This window comes from Mobula hypostoma, chromosome 2, assembly GCF_963921235.1.
Source record: "Mobula hypostoma chromosome 2, sMobHyp1.1, whole genome shotgun sequence".
Lineage (NCBI taxonomy): Eukaryota > Metazoa > Chordata > Chondrichthyes > Myliobatiformes > Myliobatidae > Mobula > Mobula hypostoma.
Window position 1 is genome coordinate 107,317,420 of NC_086098.1, and position 9,553 is coordinate 107,326,972.

A 9,553-nucleotide genomic window follows, 5' to 3' on the forward strand; every position below is an offset into this window, starting at 1 on the left:
ATCATGAGTGGTTTTGCAGTGGTTTATTAGTTCATCTCTTAAATTTACCTATTGCAGGTTTAATATAAGTTGTTATAATCTATCACTCAATTAAAAAATACCAAAAATTAGCAGAAAGCAAAAGGTTTGTGAAAGCAACTTTCTTTTGCCATCAGCAGTTTATTCTATTCAGAGGCCAGGGTAACAATGCTCTGGCCAGTAAGATACAGCAAAATCAGAATTAGAATCATGTTTAATATTGCTGGCATATATTGTGAAATGTGTTGCAGCAGCAGTACATTGCAATACATAACAAAAAATTAATAAATTAAGATAAGAAATATATATATATATATAGTTCTGCAAACAATAGTTGTGTCATTGGCAAATTTGTAGATGGTGTTTGAGCTGAGTTTAGCCTCGCAGTTGTGGGTGTAGAGAGAGTAGAGCAGTGGGCTAAACACACATCCTTGACGTACCCCAGTGTTGAGTGTCAGTGAGGAGGAGATGTTGCCAGCCAAGGGTTTTTGCTTTGAATTGAAGCAGAATGAGAGGAGACTTGATAGAGGTGCGTAAAATGACAAGCATAAATAAAGTGGACAGCGAACACCTTTTTTTTTACCTCAGGGAGGCAATGCCTAACATGGGAAGACACAAATTTTAAGGTGTTTGGAAGAAAGAATATTGGGGATGTCACAGGTCAGTTTTAACACGGAGTGGTAAGTACATGTAACGCATGGCTGGGATGGTGGTGGTGGCAAATATGTTAGGGAGATTCAAGAGGCTCTTAGATATGTACATGGAAGAAAGAAAAATGGAGGGCTAAGAGGGAGGGAAGGGTTAGATTGATCTTGTAGTATGTTAATAGGTCAGCATAACATTGTGGACCAAAGGCCCTGTGCTGCACTGAACTGTTCCGTTCTATGTTCTAAACTACTAAGCGCCTTGAGGATTTCAAAGAGAAAGGCACCTTCCATCGTGCAGTGAAGACTTAATTTACAACCTCAGAATTATATAGTTGCTTATCAGAATTGAGCTTGATCATATGCAAACTAGGCAGAGTGGAAAAAGGTTTTCCAGCAGAGAATGAAGATAGTTTTATCAATTCAATTCTTCTGATTATATATGCTTGATATGTACCCCCTAGAGATACAAAAATCACAGGTTGATTGAAATGCAAGGAGATAAGAAATATTCAGCTATTACAAAACAAAATGAATAGGTTAAGAGGAAGAGAAGTCTTGATAAGAAAAGGCAGCTTTTAAAGTGTAGAGTTTACAAAACTTCAGAGAAACCCATAAATCTCCAAAGAGCATACATGTTGTAACTTATGTAAGAGTTGTTTCTAAATAAAGAGGCAAGGATTCTGGTGAGAAAGGAAGTGTTTCAAGAAAGCCTAACAAAGAGAAAATCATCTTGCTGATGTTCAAATAGAGATGAGTCAAGTAACCTTACAAACCTTCTTCTAAAGAATGGGTTGTGCAAGGTCATAAATCTTTGCTGAGGTTGCTTAGTTATCAATAATAAACTGTCGAAACAAGAAGTGTACCTGATTTGCTCATTATTCAAGTCTTTTGACTTGTTTGTTGTTTTAATATTAATCTATAAAGAATAGTCATGGCAGCCACTTATTTAATTTCAAAAAGCACATTGTCAAAAAGATTAAGGTGAAAGATTAAAGGTCAAAGTTCAAAGTAAATTTATTAACAAAGTACATATATGTCTCTATATACAACCCTGCGATTTGTTTTCTTGCAGGCATTCACAGTAAATCCAAGAAGCACAACAGAACCAATAAAAGACCATACCCTACAGATGAACAAATAACTAATGTGCAAAAGACAACAAAAAAGTGCAAGTGAAAAAATATATATTATTAAGTAATAAATATCAACAACATGAGATGAAGAGTCTTTAAATGTGAGCCCATAGGTTGTGGGAACAGTTCAGTGATGGGGTGAGTGAAATGAACTGATGGCTGAGGGGTAAAAACTATCCCTGAACCTGGTGATGTGGGTCTTGAGGCTCCTGTATGTTCTTCCTGACGACAGCAGTGAGAAGAGACCATGGCCTGGTTGGTGGTCGTCCTTGATGATGGATACTGTTTTCCTACGACACCACTCTTCGTTCAATTTCCTTTGTGGACTGTGCAGAATCGACTACTTTTTGTAGGATTTTCCATTCAAGGGCATTGGTGTTTCCACAGGATAATGTACAACCAGTCAATATACTCTCCACCACACATCTATAGAAGTTTGTCAAAGTTTTAGATGACATGCTGAAGCTTCACAAACTTCTAAGAAAGTAGAGGCACTGCCGTACTTTCTTCATAATGGTACTTACATTATAGACCCAGGACAGATCCTCTGAATTACTGACCCTCTCCATTTCTGATCTCCCAATGAGAACTGACTCATGGACCTCTGGTTTCCTCCTACTGAAGTCAATAATCATCTCCTTGGCCTTTGTTACATAGAGTGAGAGATTGCTATTGTGAAAGATTGAAAGATCACAAAACGCTTTGAAGAAATAAAAATGGATAGAAAATCTTCATTAAAAGTTTTAACTCTGGTAAAGCCAGATTTTCAATCTTCCTTCAAATGCTGATTCATCACCACCCTTGATTTGGCCAACAACTGTGGTGTCATCAGCAAACTTAAATATAGCACTAGAGCTGCACTTAGCCACACAGTCATAAGTGTAAAGCAAGTCGAGAAATGGGGGTGGAGGTGAGCAGGGGGCTAAGCACCCAGCCTTAGGTACATCCGGGCTGTTGGTGTCACAATGGGGGGGGGGGGGCGCTGGTAGCGGACCCAATTGCAAGACACAGACTCTGAAGTACTAGGAACCAGACTAGGATGCAGGACCTGGGCTAGGACATGGACAAGAAACAGGGAAACCGGACAAGGAACTATGAACTAGGAGCCTGGTCTTGAGGCCCGAGCCAGAGACTGGACAATGACCCAAAATCTGGGTCTTGCCTCGGGCTCAGGCCCCAGAACTAGGCAAGGACATGACATGACTGCAGGACTGGAGGCTGGGGTCTTGCGGCTTGAGCTCGGAGACAGGCTCGGGGTCTTGCGGCTTGAGCTCGGAGACAGGCTCGGGGTCTTGCGGCTTGAGGCTTGGATATGGACTCCGAGTCAGAGACTGGGCAAGGACCCAGAACCTGGGACTTGTCTCAGGTTCAGACTCCAGAACTAGGCCAGGACAAGACGAGGCAACAGGACTGGACATGGCTTGGGTGAGGAACTCCTGGGTAGGGCAGTCACAAGGACAGGTAAAGGCACATGAACAGGACTCGGATAGGAGTGGACTAGGCACAGACTGGATGAGGGCCTTCAGGAGCACAGAGCCTTGGACTAGAAGAGACAGTAGCACGGAACACAGAGCCAGGATCCCTCCATGGGAACAGGACTTAGGGCCAGGACTCATACATATAACACAGAGTCGGGACCCCTCCTTGGGAACAGGACGTAGGGTCGGGACTCATACACAGAACGCTGAACATGAAAAGACAGATCCCAACACAAGGTGGCGGCAAACAGCAAGACCCACCTAGCGAAGGCGAGGACACAGAGACAGTTCCCAACACTAGGTAGCGGCAAACGGCTGGACCTACCTTGCGAAGGCATGGACACAGACAATTCCACACAACAAAAGACAGTTCCTTATCTTGATCTAACAAGTCTCCGGTCTTGCTCCAGCAGTAAAACTTCAGCAATACAGGTGGGGTATCCAGGCTAGGTGAGCAGGCAGAGAGTCAGGTGAGGGAGGAAAGACAGGTGGGGAACAGAACAGTCCAGCAGGGAATCCCTGGTTTGCTGAGGTATTTATGTTTCAGCCCCAAAACAAGAATCATATGCCTACAACAGAAACTGGGGAAAACTAGAAACCTGGAATAAGGAACCATGGGCCGGACCGTGAACTGGAATACGGACTTTACGGACCGGACCATGACAGTTGGATATTGCGGATACTGTTGGATATTGTTGTCAATCTGAACTGGCTGGGGTCTTCAAAGTTCAAAGTAAATTTCATTATCAAAGATCATATATGTCACTACATACAACCCTGAGCTTCATTTTATTGTGGGGCATACTCAACAACTCTGCAGAATAGTAACTATAACAGAAACAATGAAAGACCATCTAACAAGGGCGTTCAACCAGAGTGCAAACTGGAAGAAAGCAAACTGTGCAAATGCAAATAGAAATAAAGAGTGATAAATATTGAGAACATGACGGGAAGATTCTGAGTCCAGTGGTTGTGAGAACATTTCAATGATGGGCAAGTGAAGTTGAGTGAAGTTATCCCCCTTTTGTTCAAGAGCCTGATAGTTGAAGGGTAATAAGTATTCCTCAATATGGTGGTTCCTGAAACTGAGGCTCCTGTACCTTCTTCCTGATGGCAACAGCAAGACAGCATGTTGTGGGTGGAGGCAGGGTCATTGATGATGGATGCTGCTTTCCTACTACCGTATTTCATGAAGATATGCTGCCATGGTTTACCGTATTTCATGAAGATATGCTGCCATGGTTGGGAGGGTTTTACTGTGATGGACTGGGCTGAATCCACTTCTTTCTTTAGGATTGTCCATTCAAGGGCATTGGTATTTCCAGACAGGCTATGATGCAGGCAGTCAATATATTCTCCTCTGCATGTGTATCCAGTTGCAGAAGGAGGTATTGAGGCCAAGGTCTTGAAGCTTATCGATTAGTCTTAAGGGAATGACTGTATTTCATGCTAATCATTCAATACTATCATCTGAAAGATAACTAAACTTAATTGAATGATGATCAAAGACAAAAAACTGCAGAATTCACAGAATATAAAGTAGGAAGCACCAGTGGAGTGTACTCTGGACATCAAAAGATTCGGATTTATTTATCACATTTACATGGAAACAAACAGTGAAACCAACAGAGCTGTGGATATGCTGGAGACAGCCCACATTCCAGCACCAACATAGCATGTCCACAATATTCAACAGAACTATACACACTGCAACAAGGACAAAATAACAACAAATAAAACAATAGCAAAACAGTCTCTCTCTCTCTCTCTCTGTCGCTCTGTCTCACACACACACACACACACCCTTTCAACCCCAAGGACAGGCCTTCTCCAGCCTCTAATCCTTGGCGTCCGACCTCAGACTTGCTGATATTCGGTCTCCAACCCCCAGTCCCCGGCCCGGACGCACAGACATCGGGCCTTTAACTTTTGGACAAGCCAGACCAGGTGATTTAACCTTCAGGCATTTACCTGCAGACTCGCCAACTTCGATCTTTGATCTTCCAGCTTCTCTCTCCAGACTTGCCCAAACTCTGAACTTCGACCTTCAGCTTTGCCCTTTGGACTTAGCAACTTCTAGATGTTGGCCCCAGGACTAATTCAAAAAGTTCCAGTTCTTCCTAAATATGCACATTAGGCTGCTATAGTCGAGAGGATTTAAGATAATGAGACCTTCAAACCAATAGAATTAAAGATAAAATAGCTAACTATAGACCAAGTAGTTCATGGTCAGTTGTGAGAAGATTCTGCAAATCAAAATAAAGGTATTTGTCTTTATGCTGAACAGCACAGGTTCATCAGAATGGGAAGACTTGGATAAAAGACCATCAACATTATTCTTTAAATAAGGCAGAGAGCTGCAAAACAGACACAAAGACTGCAGACACAGCAGGCCAGGCAGCATCTCTAGGAAGAGGTACAGTCGACGTTTCAGGCTGAAACCCTTCGTCAGGACGAACTGAAAGAAGAGCTAGTAAGAGATTTGAAAGTGGGAGGAGGAGGGGGAGATCCAAAATGATAGGAGAAGACGAGGGGAAGGGATGGAGCTAAGAGCTGGACAGGTGATTGGCAAAAGGGATATGAGAGGATCATGAGACAGGAGGCCCAGGGAGAAGGAAAAGGGGGAGGGGGGAAAAACCCAGAGGATGGGCAAGGGGTATAGTCAGAGGGACAGAGGGAGAAAAAGGAGAGAGAGAGAGAAAGAATCTGTGTATATAAATAAATAACGGATGGGGTACGAGGGGGAAGTTAGAGAAGTCAGTGTTTATGCCATCAGGTTGGAGGCTACCCAGACGGAATATAAGGTGTTGTTCCTCCAACCTGAGTGTGGCTTCATCTATACAGTAGAGGAGGCCGTCGATAGACATGTCAGAATGGGAATGGGATGTGGAATTAAAATGTGTGGCCACTGGGAGATCCTGCTTTCTCTGGCGGACAGAGCGTAGGTGTTCAGCAAAATGATCTCCCAGTCTGCGTCAGGTCTCGCCAATATATAAAAGGCCACATCGGGAGCACCAGACGCAGTATATTACCCCACCTGACTTATACTGTGTCGGGTGCTCCCGATGTGGCCTTCTATATATTGGCGAGACCCGACGCAGACTGGGAGATTGTTTTGCTGAACACCTACGCTCTGTCCGCCAGAGAAAGCAGGATCTCCCAGTGGCCACACATTTTAATTCCACATCACATTCCCATTCTGATATGTCTTTCCACGGCCTCCTCTACTGTAAAGATGAAGCCACACTCAGGTTGGAGGAACAACACCTTATATTCCGTCTGGGTAGCCTCCAACCTGATGGCATGAACATTGACTTCTCTAACTTCCGCTAATGCCCCACGTCCCCCTCGTACCCCATCCGTTATTTATTTATATGCACACATTCTTTCTCTTTCTCTCCTTTTTCTCCCTCTGTCCCTCTGACTATACCCCTTGCCCATCCTCTGGGTTTCTCCCCCTCCCCCTTTTCCTTCTCCCTGGGCCTCCTGTCCCATGATCCTCTCATATCCCTTTTGCCAATCACCTATCCAGCTCTTGGCTTTATCCCTTCCGCTCCTGTCTTCTCCTATCATTTTGGATCTCCCCCTCCCCCTCCAACTTTCAAATCTCTTACTCACTCTTCCTTCAGTTAGTCCTGACGAAGGGTCTCGGCCTGAAACGTCGACTGTACCTCTTCCTAGAGATGCTGCCTGACCTGCTGCGTTCACCAGCAAATTTGATGTGTGTTGCTTGAATTTCCAGCATCTGCAGAATTCCTGTTGTTTACAGAGACTGCAGATGCGGGAATCTGGAGCAACACAAAAATATAATGCTGGAGGAACTCTGCATGGCGGGCATTATCCGTGGAGGGAAATGGACAATCGAAGTTTTGAGTCAAGACTCTTTCATCGGGACCTTGCGTCAGTTTTAGCATGTTAAGGCTATTCGGGAGATTTCATTTGTGCGTTTCTCATACGTTGTATAAAGGAATAACTTGTAGAATAGTTACAGGTAAGAGCAATGGACCAGAGAGAGAACATAAATGAAATCTGTGGAGAGAAATACAGTGTGCTGCAAGAAAAAGGCAGTGTCAGACGTCCTTATAAGCGCTGCAAATTGCGCACAAAACATAAACGCCTCATGTAAAGCGTGCGTGTAACCTGGCGGAGTCTCGCACCGCCAAGTACTTTAAGCATTTTTAACATGGCCTCAGGGTAAATTCCTTGTAATTCACAGATTGAGAAGATGAATTCTTGAAAGTACCGTTTCCTTGACTTGGTCATTCATTAATTATCCTTAGGCTATTGGATTTCTGAGGGTGCAAGGACAGAGAGGGCAGTGAGACTGTGTCAATTAACTCATCCCACAAAGAACGAACATCGCCTCTAGGGGGACCATTTGTCTTCGCTGAATTCAAAGACAGCCCGATCCTCAGTTTGTGTGTGACTTCCTGCAGCACCGTTCTACAACTACAACCACAACCGAGAGTCAGGGAATAGTGAAGTGTCCGACAAGGAAGCAACTGCCATCCAAGGTGCCCCTTTGACAGAATTATGCAAACAGAACTGCTATTGGTTCTATAATCCTTCCCTTTTATAAATTACCATTGAATTTGCTTTCATCAATGTTTTAGGAACCGTCTTTCTAACTCACAATTCACTGGATAAAAACAAATCCTCATGATATCCCCGGTTTTCTTAACTACGGTGATAAGAACAGAAATTTAGTTTCCACAACTGCACACATCCTACCACTACAGATTCTCTGTCTACAACATAAAACTGCTTTTTGATTCAGAATCAGAATTAGGTTTAATGTCATTGGCATATGTCGCGAATATCAAATTGCTAATACATCTTCCGTCTGAACCTTATACCCAATTCTTCATTGTGTACGTATATAAACAGAGCTGCCAATTACAACCCGGGAGACGCACTTCTTTCCAGTATATATAAAAGAAAACTTCACAGGTGCTCTCGGCCTTCTTTTATCTTCTCTTCTAAGTCCCGCAGCCTTTTCACTTTGTACATAAATGCATGTTATCAGGAGATCACTTCATACGAACATGAGCGCTCTATTGAGAGCTCCGGAGTAAACCTCCTTCCCTCCAGCACCGCTTTCACCGGAGGAATTTGCAGCATGTAGAATACAGCCAGACTACTTTAATGAAACGGGCCATGAACACTGCAGCTGGGACCGCACTCACCTAACCTAACAAGTAATACAAAAAGAGTCCAATGTATGAAATATTCCACCCTCTTCGCCTAAACAAAGCGAAATAGATTTGAAGAAGAGGCGACATAATAATAATAATAATAAAGCATAATTAATAGTAATAATTCCCGTTTTTATGTTGGAGTAGATCTATGCCTTATAATTTTCTATAGACATCACGGCAAGTTTCCTTAGCAGCTCCGCTGTATCTTTGCCTCCATGGAAACGCTCGCGCCTAATGGATTTTCAAACAAATCGCGCCCCTGTAGTGACCAGATAATGTGTTTGGCCGAACGTAAAATGGATATTTCTTCAGGACATTATAAACTCTCTTGAGTTCTGGTTAGGAACATGGCAGGAGACGGCTCGGACTGCACAGAAACGAACTGTATTCATAAACTTTTTGTACTTTAGGACGCGAGAGGCGGAGGTATGATGGGAAACATTTGATTTGATCCATCTCCCATTTCAAAAGCAAACCATGAAGTAAATCAGACGATCTCATGACGAGAACCGCGAGCGAAAGCAGAATGTTCATTAGAATCGATGCCGTTTTCTGGAAGAGACACAGGACAAGAACCAAGCAGATTACCACAGTGCATATGCATCTGAATCCGTAACGTGCACCTGTAATCTATTGAATTAGGAGCCAAGCACTCATTCCAATTGCATGAATAAAATAAACAGACGCTTGAAGGGAAAGTGATATTCCAGAAATATATATATATACATAAAGGTCTGTGTTTTCAAAATGTAAGAAGCTTGACGCTGCTCACTACCCATGCTGTTTATGAAACTGCGTGCGAAAAGATCAGGAGTTTCATTGGCCCTGAAGGAAGAGTACTTCCTTTTATTATTTAATAGGTGCCCTATTATACCAGGGGAATACAAAGGTAACCATTTACCCATTTTCATAAATTCACCGCCTCCATACACACGCGGGCATAAGCACGAAAAACTGATTTGTGATGTTTTATACTATTTAATACTATTTTAATACTATTGTATTAAGCTACGAAAATAGAGGCCCGCACCGGATTCCAGTTATTGCAACAGCGCAGTTCCAGTTATTTAATAAGGCAT